Genomic DNA, 15,605 nt, shown 5'->3' on the forward strand with positions numbered 1-15,605 from the left:
GTGAATCATTATATTTATACGTAACTGTCTTCTCTTTCTTCACATGAATTACAAAAGACGCCAGAGAAAACGAACGCTCATGCCACTAGCTAACGAAGAGTGTGTCACACTAATTCAGCATAATCTCGTACTCTACTTTCTCTTTTATCTCAGTATGACCCATTGCCGCATGCAGTAAGGAACGCATGTTTGTAAGTTTCAGAAATTAATATTTTACTTTATGCAAAGGCATTAATTAAGTGCATGATTTATTTTTTTTTTAAATTCTGCATTTTGAACCAGGATAAATGTTTAATTCAGGGATAGGAACCAGCAAAATTAGACAAAAGTAAAAATGACCTTATGGCCTCATTGCATCAAATATATAACCACATGAATGATAATTCAAAGATGATGATATATACCACTTGCTCTCGTTTTACCGCATCGAAAACAAGATGTCTTCGAGAGGTTCGGTACATCCCAGATAAGTATTCGGCAATGAATGACACCACAATTAACAAGGCTGATTTCCCAGAATCCACTTCTGTGCTCCCTGTCTCGCCTACACTTGACCTCCCTCTCTTTATTCAGACATTTATCTCTTCCGCAACCCAGGTAATTATCTGTTATTCAGGTAAATGTTAAGCTATCGAAACGAAACGAAGTGTTGTCATTAAACTGCTCATTAAGTTAATCTTGTTAAGTTTTGAGAGACCTCTTAATGGGACTGAGGCCGGCTCTCTCTCTCTCTCTCTCTCTCTCTCTCACACACACACACACACACACACACACACACACACACACACTTTGAAATTGAAACTGTCCAGATTAGCTTCTCGAGTCCTCTTCTGAGTTTGTTTTGGTTTATTAAAGTATTATATAATATATATATTAAAACAATGAGAAAAAACTTGACTATAAACCACAATTAATACTGATTTGGTCACTATTATTATTATTATTATTATTATTATTATTATTATTATTATTATTATTATTATTATTATTATTATTATTATTATTATTATTATTATTATTATTATTAAGCATGTGTACACATATTTATGGGACATCCAAAATATTATTTAAAATATTTAAACCCAAACTAAGACAATACCTTGGACATAAACGAAGAACGGATTAAAGAATATTCCATTAAGATTTAGGAGAATAGCCGAGAAATGTATTATAAGAGAAGTGTTCTCATAGCTTTACAAAGGATCTGTTTTTCTAAGTATTTAACCTTGGGACACCTAAGCTAAAATAGGATTTTTTTTTCAACATTAGCGAAAGCACGCACGACCCCAGGAGGTTTCAGCTCTAACGTAGGAACATTTTCTGATATCTTTTTCCTTCTTACTCTGGAAGCCCGGAGGAAAAATGCTGTCAAAAATGCTCTCCAATTTGATAATAAAAATGAATCGACATAAAGGACGTATATGAGTATTTTGGCTAAAAGAGTTACATTATATCGCACTGACCTATAACGACCGTTCAGAACAGCGAAATTCAGCTTCAGAGTTGGGATATCCCATCCCATGTAGATTTTTGCGTGAAATCTAAATTTAAGTAAAAGTATCTATCGTCATTTTGAGTACTGTTCAAATTCATTGACAAATTTAGGAAATGTACTGATAGGTTTTGTGCACAATGTCCTTTTTCAGTGGAAAACAAATGGATGTTGACAGTAGTTAACGATTGACTCTGTGACAGCTTAAGCATATTTTGGTACCTTTGCTACTATCAAAGAGACGAGGCCAAAAGACAGTGGCCGTGTTGTATTATCTTAATAAGACAGGAGATAGCCTTTCAATGATATAATATCATGAAGGATTAGAATCTTCCAATATTTTAGAAAAGTTAACAACAACTCATATTGAATCCAAAAGTTTTGAATAAAGTCACTGTACTTAAGGCATATTGAACATAAGTCCAACTGTAAAAGTAGTACAGATCAAAAGTAAATAAAAAACCCATTACTGTGATTTTCATCTTCGGAGACGAGTGGATTATTAATTAGCGTTATTTTATCCTAATATCAATAACCAAAGTGGAGAGGCTGTGTTTTAAATTATTAAAACTACGTGTTAAGTAAAATCATTGTACTACCATATTTTGAAGTTTAAAATTAAAAATATCAGTTAGTCAAAATAATAAAACTTTAGGATTCTCTGATCACTTAAAACTGTAAAACCTTATCTTCAATATTTATCAAAGTTCCCTCCTCTCTTTCCCATACAAATGGCTCAATTTAACTCACCAGAAATGTTCCCGAGTCGAGGAAATGGCTTTTCATATCGAATGGCTCCATCTCTGACCTTTATTCCACAGCCTTCCATCCCTCCATTACCTGCCGTCCTTTTAACATATCACCGCTTTAGGATTGGCTCAGTTAGCTCAACGATAACTCAGGTAATGCTGAACTCTTTGGCGGAGACGAAAGTCTTTGGAATTGTCTCCTTGCGCAAGCTGATATTCTATGTCCTTCAGCGATGAGTCCCACGATATTCAACTGAAACATAAAACCATAGCAGTGACAATGAGAACTATCAATATGTCTGTGAGTCTATCAGTTTGTCTGCCCATTTATATATGATACCAAGAAAATAAACATTGTTGAATAAAATCAATGGTTTCTTAGTTTAAGTGTTCAAAAGCAAGAGCGTAATGATATTAAACTCAATTTAACTATTATAAACAAAAGGAAAATTATATGGAAATGGTTCACTTAAAATACACGTAAGTAAACAAATAAATACAAAAAAAAGCAATGAGATAAAACTAAAATTCTGACATGCGAGGTAAATGTGACTCAATAGTAGAGGACAACTTTCACGAATAAAGAATGAAGATATTGATGATGATGTTGATGGTAACAGAAAGAGTACTGTGGAGGTTTAATGAAAAAGTGATGAAAATTTTCTTCGGGATTTATCGCGTAAACTCAAGTATACTATCTGAGTTCACAGAAAAATTATTTGTGGAACGGACATTTTTCAGGATTTTTTTTTTTAGTTTCAAAATGTTTGTCACGTTCATGCAAAATGATGTAGGTCATTATGGATGAGTTCTTTAGAATGTATTGAAGCCTTATGTTTATAATGGAGATCTTGATTAGTTCCTGCTAAATGAATTCACTTTAATATGCATAATGTGTATATTACATGTACTAACAGGTGTTCAAAAAAACAAGAAAAGTTCTTCATGATTTTATCAGAGTACATGTATTTTAGTATCAGAGTACATGTATTTTATTAAGATTACTATCAGAAGACATATTGCTCCTGGTTTCCGGTTTGCTTGAAGTGTTTTATGTATTTTAAAAATTTTAGTTTTGGGCTTTTGGTTCCATTATTCACAGGGAAGATGCAAGCAGAGAAACTAGTTTTGTATCTACAGTGTGAATTAAAAAAAATACTCTACGGTAAAAGCAACCCATGTTTCACTAACTCGACCCGGCTTCAATAGTTTACGTGAGGATTAAATGCCACCATGCACAAATTTTGATAAATTATTGTTCTTAGCTTCTTCATTTTTTCCAAAATGGAAAATCAAATCAAAGTTATCATATTTCTTTATTTCAACATACATTGTTAAAACAGCGTTGTAATAAAAGGTCGTTTTTACACTGACGCCATAGGAACATCTGGTCGACTAGATACCGGATAAATTTTTTTTTGCAAATCTCTACGGGTTCTAATACCCATGTTTCACTACCTCTACTCGGTCTTGTTAATTTAATGGCGGATTGTATTCCATACTCCATCGTTATGAATGAAATTGTTCTTTAGCTTCTTCTGATTCTAAACGGGAAAGGCAAACAGAAGTTAATCGCCTCATTTATGTGAAGGAGGAATAAAACGTATGTCAAATGAATAAGAAACATAGAGGTTAATAAAAAGGCTCGATGATAATGGGAAACACGTAATAATCTGAAAATGGAAGACACCTTCCTTCTTCCTTCCCCTTTTACACAATGATAAACAAGGTGGAAAAAATTAAGTATATTTTTTCGTACTGCTCGTTACTGCTGCGAGGTAATTACGAGACAGCAATAAAGCGTAATCACATGCACCCTAATTAATTAACAGGTATGTCATTAACTACTATTGTGAAGAAAGGCATAACAATAAACGTGGAGCTATTCATGTCCGCTTTTTGTTCGGAGTCTTTTAATTTGGCCTAATTATCATTTAGTTTTTGCTACAAACTATTGTTCTTTCCATTTCTTTACACTTTGTTTAATGGATATCTTTCTGATTTATGCTTAGTTTTCGATTATTTTCATAATTCAAAATGCAATATAGAGAAAAAATGTTTATTAAAAACTCTTCATAAATAATCACTGGCGTATTAAAGCTAGAGAAAAATAATTATCTAAATTTTCCAACAAGAAGTAAATATGGTCTCACGCTAAAAGTAATAAATCGACACAAATTTTGCTTTGGTAAAATGTATCAAGGAAAACAAACAAAGAAAAAAATAAGTCCTCCAGAGCACGTACTCAGGCAAGACCAACTGAACTGATATCTTTGTTATCTTAAACCCGAATGGAACAGCAACGGAAATGGAGAGCTTTTTCAATGCCTACTTTTTACTCACACGCATACACACACACACACACACACACACACGTACTCACGCATATATATATATATATATATATATATATATATATATATATATATATATATATATATATATATATATATATATATATATATATATATATATATACATCATATATATATAATATTTTAGTCCACGAAATATTTTTTTAAATATAGCTATTCCATATAGATACCTATTTTCAAATCTGTCATCAAAGATGAATATTTTTTTAAATATTATTCCAGATCAACATGTCTCTTTCCTTCAAAAAATATGTCTCTATTAATACAGTTTGTACCGACCTCTGAATGATCTTTGGGATACTTTTTAACCGTACAGTGTGTTGCTGTAGTTGCAAGTTTTTCAAGATTTTTCTTATATGAGCCTAGTCTAATGAATTTAGTTATACTGAAATTTTTTTTCGTGCCTTTTCTCCTTAGCTTTCCTACTTTTCAAAAAGGTTCCATTTCATTATTGCTTTTCTGTTATTTTTTCTTCAACCGGCAGTTTCCTTTTCAACAGATGTTCTGCACGGCCTGGCCTGTTATTTACCTCTGACTCCACTTGACATTCACTTCAGGAAGACACGTCCTCCTCCAGTGAATGAAGGGAGACGTCCTAAAAGCATCGCCTCCGGGATATGAAACCAGATCCTGGAAAAACACGTTACAGGATATGAGCTCAGTGCCACTTCCATGGTTGGCGGACGTTTAACTGCTCTTTCTGATGTTGTCAGATTCTTTTGTTAATTCTGTTGTTTCTTTAATGTTATTAATCACTTGTCTGCCTTGAATGTCAAAATATTTTCTGGTTAGTTTTTTTTTCTTTTCTGATAAGTTTCGATGGCTTTAATTAGTTCATTTATTAATCTCTGATTGTTGAATTTTATTTATATGGTCAATGAAAAAACGATCTGCAAACTTTAGCAACGAAGGTTTTATACTATAATATGAAACTATATATAAAGAAAGACTTATTGTAATGATAGTACTATTTAATATACTAAACTCTATTAAAGTATTAGGAAGACTTAGTTTATTGAATTATATTTTCTTCAAAAAACAGTTATATAGCTTCCGTTCAAACTGTTTTACTCGGGATAAGATCTTTGCTCCATATATCCTCGTAAACCTAGTAATTTTTATTGAATTAAAGCATCCAGCCATGAATAATAATAGAAATTTGGCTAGCAGTGAGTCATATAAGTGAAAGAGCTATTAGATCATATGAAATATTCAGCAAAATGACTTAATAAACTGCATTGAAATTAATAAAATGATACCACCTCTGTTGTGGAGGAGAGAATTAAAAAAAATATAGCTACACGTTAATTATCTGTACATTATACAATGCATGAATATGCAGTTGCTCTAGACGCCGAGGACGCAGCGACACATAATTCCATAACCTGTCCACAGTCCATAATGAATGCAAATTTCACACGGAGCCCACGATACTACTAATTGTCTGCAGATGAAATGACACTGATGCCTTGTCAAGAGAGAGAGAGAGAGAGAGAGAGAGAGAGAGAGAGAGAGATGCAGCATCCTACTTTCTTCCGGGAAACGACATTGGGTAGGGAAAGTTATTAACTACCATAATTGTGTTACAATTAAGGGATTTGTCCTCGTTTGAAGAAATGAAGATGGAATATTTATTGGTGCTTTTTAAAGAGAAGTGTTTTTACAGTATGTGGTTCAGTCTCTCTCTCTCTGTCTCACACACACACACACACACACACACACACACACACACACACACATATATATATATATATATATATATATATATATATATATATATATATATATATATATATTTATAATAGATAATATATATATATATATAGAGAGAGAGAGAGAGGGAGAGAGATTTTGTTGGTAAACATCACATTAATAGAAGATTGTGCTTGCGTTTACAATGTCATAGCTAAAGCCTTACCTGTCTTCCACCAGACGACCCATCTGCCAATGTGGAGAAACCTCAGCTGGTGAAAACCAGAAGGCTCTGTCCTTCTGAGGCCACACATCTGAAAAAAAAGAGAGGACGTAAGGTACAATAAATAGACAAACGAATGACACATGATAGAAACAAAAGAAGTATTCATTAAAAACAGAAAGCACGCCTTGGAAATAAGTTGAGAAGAATGAGCTATTCTTGAACGTTATTGTTTTAAAATTAAAAGGAAAAGTAAAAAAGTTCTGGGAGAAGCATTTTAACTGCTACCACTGAAAAACTCCTGGGAAATACTCATTAAAAACAGTGACCACGACTAAGGATTAAGCTGAGGAGAATTAGTTATATTTCATGTTATTGCCTTCAAACTAGCAAATACAAAAAAAAAAAAATTAATAAGTTCTGTAAGAAGGATTTTATACGCTACCATCGAAAACGCAACACGGTTTAGTCAATAGGGAGGGATAGTGCAGGCTAAATGTATATCCTCCAGCCCCTTAACCAACGCCCGACTGAGCAAACATGTTATGCGAGAGATATTCGGAAAATATGAAGCAACGAAACGAATCAGGAGAAACGTTTCTCGCCGTTAACGTTCAATGTTTGCGAAGCAGCGAGTGGTGTGTACGAGAGGCTTTTCCCTCGAAGGGACGAACGCCCAGGCATCTACAGTCCGTGTTGATATTGCAATTGACTTCAAAGTCAACTGGGCTTATAGCAGGAATTCAGAGAGGGCTGCAATTTTTTTTTAGAGTTTGATATGTAATTCTTGATATAGGAATGGTTGAAAGTTTGCTTTGATTTTGGTGTGTATGTTTGTTTATTCTGGGAGTTTAAATATATAGGTAAATTAAGTGGATAGCTACAGAGTATTTTCTTTAAACCATACGACCTGTTTTTTTTTGTTTTTTTGACGAACGACTGTACTCTGTCATATTTTGTTATTTTCATTGAACCTTACTTCTAAAACACAGAATACTATATAAATAATAATAATCAAAGTCTTTCGCATTTGTGTAATTTTTTAAACAACAAATAGAAGAAGAAGAAGAAGAAGAAGAAGAAGAAGAAGAAGAAGAAGAAGAAGAAGAAGAAGAAGAAGAAGAAGAAGAAGAAGAAGAATGTACTCAGCTGTTGTTAGACTTCACTATCCTCGGGCAATCACGACGCAAGTACACGGTGCTCCATCACAGGTCTCTTGTAGAGTACTCTAATGGGATAAACTTGGAATCGCAACAGAGGAACAAGCACAATGCCGAAAAGAAAATAGGAGAATGTTGTGTTTCCTTTAGATGTACGAACGGATCACTCTCCTTCATTGCCCTAAGCAAGATGGACAGACTAGAATGAAGACTATTTCCTCCGAGTCTTCCATCCGGGCCTCATTTTCCTTATATCAGCGGGAGAGTAGCTGTTTTATCTACTGTATTTATTTATTTATTTATTTATTTATTTATTTATTTATTTATTTATTTATTTATTTATTTATTTATTTATTTATTTATTTATTTATTTATTTATTTATTTATTTATTTATTTATTTATTTATTTATTTATTTATTTATTTATTTATTTATTTATTTATTTATTTTTATTTATTAACATAAACAGTTTATTTATCTATTTATTAATTTATTTATATAAATAATTTATTTGTCTATTTATAAAGTTATATAGATAAATCATTTATATGTATCATATAAATACCTTATTTATTTATTTATTTTTATTTATTTATTTATTTATCTATTTATCGTTTCAGATGACGTTTAACGGTGAAGTGAGTAATTTGGCTATATATTTTTACATGTGGAATAATACCTGTGGATAACGGCTTTGAATAATTTAATAGTAAGTCCTGTTATGTAAATTTTTCGTTTTTCAGTACCCTCATTTCTGTAACCATTCATTGAAGCTCAGTTTTTCACTCAATTCCAAGTGTTTCCTACTACTGAACTCCCTAACCCGGTGAGAGCATCGAATGTGGTGCTTTATAATAGAGAGAGAGAGAGAGAGAGAGAGAGAGAGAGAGAGTATCCTATTCAAATTAACACACAGAATTAATCTCAGTTCCACCTGTTTCCTACTACTGATCTCCCTAACCCGGTGAGAGCATCGAATATGGTGCTTTATAGTAGAGAGAGAGAGAGAGAGAGAGAGAGAGAGAGAGAGAGAGAGAGAGAGAGAGAGCCCATTCAAATTAACACAAAAAAATTAATCAACAAATTCAAAGTTAAATTGTTCGTTGTTAGCTTGCAGGTGTACGTGTGTGTGTGTGTGTCAGTGTGTATGTACGTAAATATGAAACCCGATGCAGACAATAATGCACTAGACCAGAGTAAGCTGAAGTTTTATCATTTTTGCTGCGGAAAATTCATTCATAAAATCCAAACACCCATTAAAGAGCGTCCACTAGAATCCTCGGGATTAGTGATTAAAAAAAATGGAAAATTAAAAATGCAAAATGAAAAATGAGCCTCGTTCAAAAATGTCCATAATGTAAGTAACCTTTCACCCGTTCACATTAGGAGGCTAAATATGCTAAGCAGCACGAGAGCTTCCGTGCTAATTCATTTTTCATGATTTGTATTTTCCTTTACTTTGCAGACTAATATTATTTTTTGTTAATATGAAATGCTCAGAGTTGTTTCAAAGAGAGAAAGAATGTCCGGGAAAAACTGTGACCAACTGGTAAAGGAAACAGACCAAAATAATGCTTCGCCTGGCGCTTAAAACTGAAATACATAAATAGATAGATGGGTGTATCTGTTTCCGCACGGATGACAAAGTCTTACACATCACGTCCAAAATATAAAACGAAATACCAAAATGCTGAAGATATTTCCTAACAACCCTACCTACCTAAAAAAAAAAAAAAAATGAATAAATAATTCGTGCAGGCACAAATGTAAATGCACAATAAAAACTCCGGAACGCTTGCAGAGCCAAGCCCCAAGCAAGCTCCATCGCTCTGTCCTGACACGGGAGAGCAAAGTTGGCCTGAATTGTCGAATGCCATCAGAATAGCCGATCATCTCCATTCGCTGTCATTTCCCTGATAGAAGTTAAGGCGAGATGCCTCACCTCTCGCGCTTTGTGGGACGTCAGTGTCATCCCAGCTGCATTTGCTCGGCCCTGGTGGTGGTAGGGGAGAGTGGGGAGGTCACTATGAAATTTGCATGCATTAATAGGCCGTGGATAGGATATAGCCTCAGGTGAGACGGCTTCTGTCAACCATCGCTGTGTGGCTGCAAAGAGGAAATGCCTGTAGCGATTTTCCGCTGAAATGTCTTCCATTTTTGCTTGGATTTTCTGTTTATTTGCTTTTTTTTTCGTTCGTGATATTTTGGATTTCCTCTCGGAATATCTGCCCTATTTGGTGAATATTTTCCATTTTCTAGATTTTTTGAAGAATTCATTGTATTTTCGATGTTCTAAAATGTATTTTGCAGTTATTGGAGTTTAAAGTTCCTAACATCATGCTTATTCCCGACTTGTATGAGTACTGTAGAAAATCAATGACAGAACACATTAAGAAAAAATGTATTTGTTAAACTTTCAATGTATTTTTTTATTTGTTATAATACCTGTATGACTGAAAATTCGTACATATTTCTGATGAATTACTTTTTAAATGAGACAGTCACTTTTTCTCTGACTTTGAAATTGAGCATTAAAATAATTGGAAGGTCAAAGTCAGTGATCTTGAAAATCTGTATAACATACGAACAAGTTTCAAACGAAAATTTTGTCATTTTACCAGACCAACGCAAGCATACACTGACACACGCACACATATACAAATACATATACATAAGCTATACATATACATATGTATGTATGTATGTATGTATGTATGTATGTATGTATGTATGTATGTATGTATGTATGTATGTATGTATGTATGTATACATATTCCAAAACCCTTGCTTTGCCAGGTATCAATGATAGACTACATCACAGAAAAAAAAAGAGTAAAAAAAAAAAACTAGCATTTTACCGTAAGAGAAAAGAAAATTACCGAAATTCTGGGAAAATAGGTTCATGCAAGTCTGTTCGTCTGGTTTAGAGTTAATGAAGACAAGCATTCCTCTCGTACGTGTAATGGAAGCAGAAAAGTCTCTTTTTCTCCTGTTACGTCGACTGGTCTCTGTTGAATGTTATTGTGCTGTGTGCATGGTTCTAAATTTTGTGTTATTATTATTTACCATAAGATAGGATTATGCGGGTCTCTCTCTCTCTCTCTCTCTCTCTCTCTCTCTCTCTTAGATATTTGGTTAAGATATCTCTCTCTCTATTAGATATTTGGTTAAGATACATGAGAAAAAATGTGTTACCAGAAGTGTTGTTGAAAATCACAGAGCTACAAAATATATACGTTTTCTTATTCCGTATTCATTATCATCATTGTAATTCATTATTAACATTTTCATTATTATACCACTCTCTATACTGGGTATCAGGAACACAGCAAATTTTAATGATTAATAAGATCTCGTGTTTGTGTCCTATGAAGAAATTGTTTACAATAAATGGAAATACGTTTTTTATTATCTTTTTATTTTCATAAAATTACTTAAAATAAAAAAAAAAACAATTAAAACAAACGGGCCATATATCAATGGTCAATTATATGCCTAATGCATTATATATAGTTTTGTGGGGATTCAGAAAAAAATATTTCTAATCAAGAGCAAAAACTGTTCTCTGATTGGTATACTAATTACAAAGAGGTTATCCTTTTTCAGAGGGTGTATGTAATCATAAGTAAAATCATTTACAGATTTGCAAAATAAAATTAAATGTCCCACAAAATACAGGCATCAACATCTTTACAGCAAACAAAAGGAAAGTGAGGCTTGTAGATTCCTGTAAATTCTAGTCAGAAACCCAGCTTACTCTAAAATTCACTGCAGTATCAACACTGGTTGTAGATGTCGGGTCTCACAGATCCACCCATTCAACGGGAATAAAACATTAACGGGGAGAAACGTTTCTCCTGATCGGGAATTGATTAAGCCTAAAATGTTCACATTCTCCTGTATATTCGATTATTATTATTTTGTGGCGATAACTGAATTACTTTTAGTACCGATTTTTTTTTTTGTAAAAATAATTCAAAACGATCTCACATTCAAAGACATGAAATAAAGTTGTAATATCCTAACACCTGACCTTTTGACAGACATCGAGAAGAACTCTTACCTCCAAGTATGTTTCCAATGTTGTGTTGCTTTATATAACCACTGCCATGCAAACTTATTACATTGCTGTTGTTTACGCCCCTGAAAAAAATGAGAGAAAGATTGAAAGGTTCACGAGAATGTACGGTGAAGGAAAATAGGCAATTAAACTTGTAGTAGGCCTTACACTTGGTCTGAAAAAGTGATATTGGGTTAAAGTAAAGCTCAACAAACACTAGATGAAAGGAATGAGCTAAAATAAAAATGCTTTCAGCACAGCCTGACAGCCTCTGAAGACCACGTAGAGAAGGAAAATGGGTTTGCCGAGCTTATTCCGCTTATCTTTTCAGTGCAATGGCGTTTGCAACCTATCCACAATGGATCATGTTGCACCGCACCTCCTCAGCTATGACAAAAGTTCGTTACTCCGATGAATTCACATTTAAAGTCCAGCCATAATTCCCAGAAAGTCCATTAGAACCTTCCGTATTAAGGAGAGAAAAAAAAGCAAAACTAAAAACATACATAATGACCGTCACTTTTCCATCTGTTTACATATTCGAGCTAATGGGGTGACCAGTATAAAAACTTCCGTCACAGATTTTTTTTGTAAGAGTTGCTCGCTCTCTCTCTCTCTCTCTCTCTCTCTCTCTCTCTCTCTCTCTCTCTCTGCTGATGTTTTTTTTTAAGAATTGACCCTATCTTTGTTTTACAAGAAAGGCAAGAAAGGTGTTGTAAAATTGTTAATGGACTCTTAGTGACTGGATTTTTGTTCACAATTACCTGAGAATATTTACTTCCCTCATACATTACCCTAATTATATATCATAATGCTGGAACAGAACGTCATTACTTCCATTATCTTATGTACGAATGATTTTGTTTTCTTTATGCTTTCCAGAAAGAATAAATGTGATTACAATGACATCGGTGAGGTTAATTCATAACAAAATAAATAAATCTTTGCCATTAATAAAGCAGTGTACTCTTTTGTCTATATCTGAGAGAGAGAGAGAGAGAGAGAGAGAGAGAGAGAGAGAGAGAGAGAGAGAGACAGAGCAGGTTAATGGGCCACTTGCATTCTTGGAGAGAGACGGAAAGTGGTATCTGGCCCATTTATATTTTCTAAGAGAGAGAGAGAGAGAGAGAGAGAGAGAGAGAGATTCCAGCACCAGGGTTGCTCGCCCTTGAAGTGCCACTTGGCTGGCATTTAAGGAGTCTAGGTAATGCCTAAAGGTCCTCATTAAAGCAGAAGACCGCTGCCTCAGAAAATGAGGACGGAAAAAAGTGAATATGAAATACGTCTCTTTGTCTGAAATATTTCCTCTCATTTTTCTGGCCGGAATATTTCTCTCAGGTGAATGTATGCAAATGAGTTTCGTAAGGGGGTTTTAGAAATGTTATTTAAACTAAATCTGATTCGGTAGGAACCATATAGGTCATTATTAACTGACATAAGGGGTTTCATTATTATACCCTTGATTGCTTTATAATTTCTGCATACTTTGTTTTAATAACTAACGAGTGAAGTCTCCTCTTGTATATAATTATTGGATAATATTAAATCCTCTCCTCAAATAGTTCACCCTTAAGAGACATTAGATAATCTGAGTTTAAAGTATAAATAGCTGCAATGATAAAACTAGTATAATACTAAATCAGTTTCAACATTTGCAAGAATCTAATTAATTCTAAAATAAGTTGCATCGTCTTATATTAAAACTTGAGTCTTGCAACATTCATTATAATCACCTGCAAAAGCAACTTATCCCTAGCTGTACTCACAAATACGGTTCTTTTATCCCCATCGACTTTCTTTGAAGGAAAGTTGTTAAAAATAAGCTGGAACGTCATCTAGAAGATAAAGTCTTTCAAAGACATTGAAAGTAACACTTGTCTGGTGGCTGAGAAAAAAGAAATTGGATATTTAATTGAACTTCTTCGGACACTGTTGTAAGATCCGTGTTTATTTTTGGGAAATTCGACATTGTAAATAAAAGAAGGATTCCTATCAACCTTTCTAAAAGAGAAATGATTGGCTATAATTAACAGTAAACTAGTGATAATAATGAAATTGTGTTAAAGGAAGATTTTAAATTACTAAGAAATACAGCACTATATACTATATAATTTTGAGTTATGTGGTGTGAGAGGGTGATGAAATGGTATCAGTAAACTGCTAATGAACCTTCCTATGAGGGTTTAAGAATAGATAAATGTGATAATTTCTTTCAGAGTAAATTCATCCCTATCTACGCAAGTAAATGATAAACCTAGTAGTGACTGATGCCTATCTTTTTTTGTATCCACCCCTCTTACGAAATGAATAGTTCAGTGGCTTGAATCTCTCGAATATGTGATACCGTGTGAAATGAATGTGTATTTTCTTTTCTAAAAATGAGAAAACCCGATATTTCGAGAAAATTTCGGATGTAAAATGTCACTCACGTTCGGAGAAAATCCCGGATTAGAAATTTTATCACTAAAGTCTCCCTCCAACATCCTGACTGAAAGAAGAAAGGAAAAAGGAGGTAACTCTTAACAAATGTGCTTCATTAAAATGATAAATGGCCCTGACGAGAGAGAGAGAGCCCTGACGAGAGAGAGAGAGAGAGAGAGAGAGAGAGAGAGAGAGAGAGAGGACACGCGTTTTTTCATTCCTTTTTTTTTTTTTACACTTTCAGTTTCCTTTAATTTTATCGCTCGTTTCGAAAGGGGGATTAATGACCCGTCTTTCCAAATAAAGAGTCATTTGCAAATAATCACAAAAGACGCTCAGCTAATATCCGTGAATATCGGGCGGGAAAATAGCGGAAAACTAATGACTCGTTTTCTGTAAGGGGAAACCCATTTTCGGAAGGGGGAACTAATAACTTTCATGCGCCACTAGACACGAGGAGATAAAAGTCCCGTCCTTATATGAGGAAGGGAAATTATAATGTTCTCCCCAGCAGTAATGTCGTAAAATATCTGAACGTTGCAGCGGGTATTTTCCGTCCTCTCTCTCTCTCTCTCTCTCTCTCTCTCTCTCTCTCTCTCTCTCTCTCTCTCTCTCTCTCTCTCTCTCTCTCTCTCGGAGAAGATGGTTTCTGTTTTCGAAATTGCTTCAGGCTGTTCGAGGGAGCATGTTGCGTTGGGGATGCCTTTGGATGATGTGGAGTGATGGTATTGCTACAGGTTTTTGTTTAGGTGTAATTGATGCAGAATGAAAGATGAAATGCAACCCTTGGGAAAATAAAGAATTTGGTTTCGAAGTAGGGCCTTCTCGCAAAAATGACTGGGAGCTGCTGAAATAATATGTATAATAATAATAATAATAATAATAATAATAATAATAATAATAATAATAATAATAATAATAATAATAACAGAAGATATGGCAAATAGAAATAGAAAATAAATTAATCTAAAAGATAATCACAAGTATCAAGAAAATCATATAGCATCAAAAAATAATTGTTCACAAATATTTAATTAAAAAATTATGGTTGTTCAGCGACAGCAGAATTTACATAATTTTTCAAAATAACAAAATGTGTGTGTGTGTGTGAGAGAGAGAGAGAGAGAGAGAGAGAGAGAGAGAGAGAGAGAGAGAGAGAGTCGAAATACTAAGTCCTGAGGACCCACGGGACGTTACGCACTACCCCAGAAGTTGAACTCAGGAACCTACCTTTTCAAACATTCATACCAGAGCATCAGTGCATGAGTGTAGCCAACATAAATCTATGTATTTGTTGAACTTGTGTTCAGCTTGAATCAACTATTCATATTGCAGTATATAACACTTTTTTCTTATGCTTGCAACTGTTAGGAATTAATTCAATATTTAATATTTTAAGCTCGTCTCTTGAGTAAATGTTATTTCCAGAACGC

The 15,605-nt window shown here is 33.8% G+C and overlaps 1 long non-coding RNA gene across 1 annotated transcript in view; it reads right to left on the reverse strand.

Annotated features, from left to right (window-relative positions):
* Positions 1–1,969: 1,969 nt before the first annotated feature.
* Positions 1,970–15,605, reverse strand: part of LOC136849697 (uncharacterized) — a 92,092-nt gene continuing 78,456 nt past the window's right edge. Inside the window, exons 2-4 of the long non-coding RNA XR_010856385.1 lie at positions 11,755–11,834; positions 6,535–6,622; positions 1,970–2,494 (exon numbers count right to left, since the gene is read on the reverse strand). This is a non-coding gene — a long non-coding RNA (uncharacterized lncRNA). The remainder of the gene's footprint in view (positions 2,495–6,534; positions 6,623–11,754; positions 11,835–15,605) is intronic.

This window comes from Macrobrachium rosenbergii, chromosome 2, assembly GCF_040412425.1.
Source record: "Macrobrachium rosenbergii isolate ZJJX-2024 chromosome 2, ASM4041242v1, whole genome shotgun sequence".
Lineage (NCBI taxonomy): Eukaryota > Metazoa > Arthropoda > Malacostraca > Decapoda > Palaemonidae > Macrobrachium > Macrobrachium rosenbergii.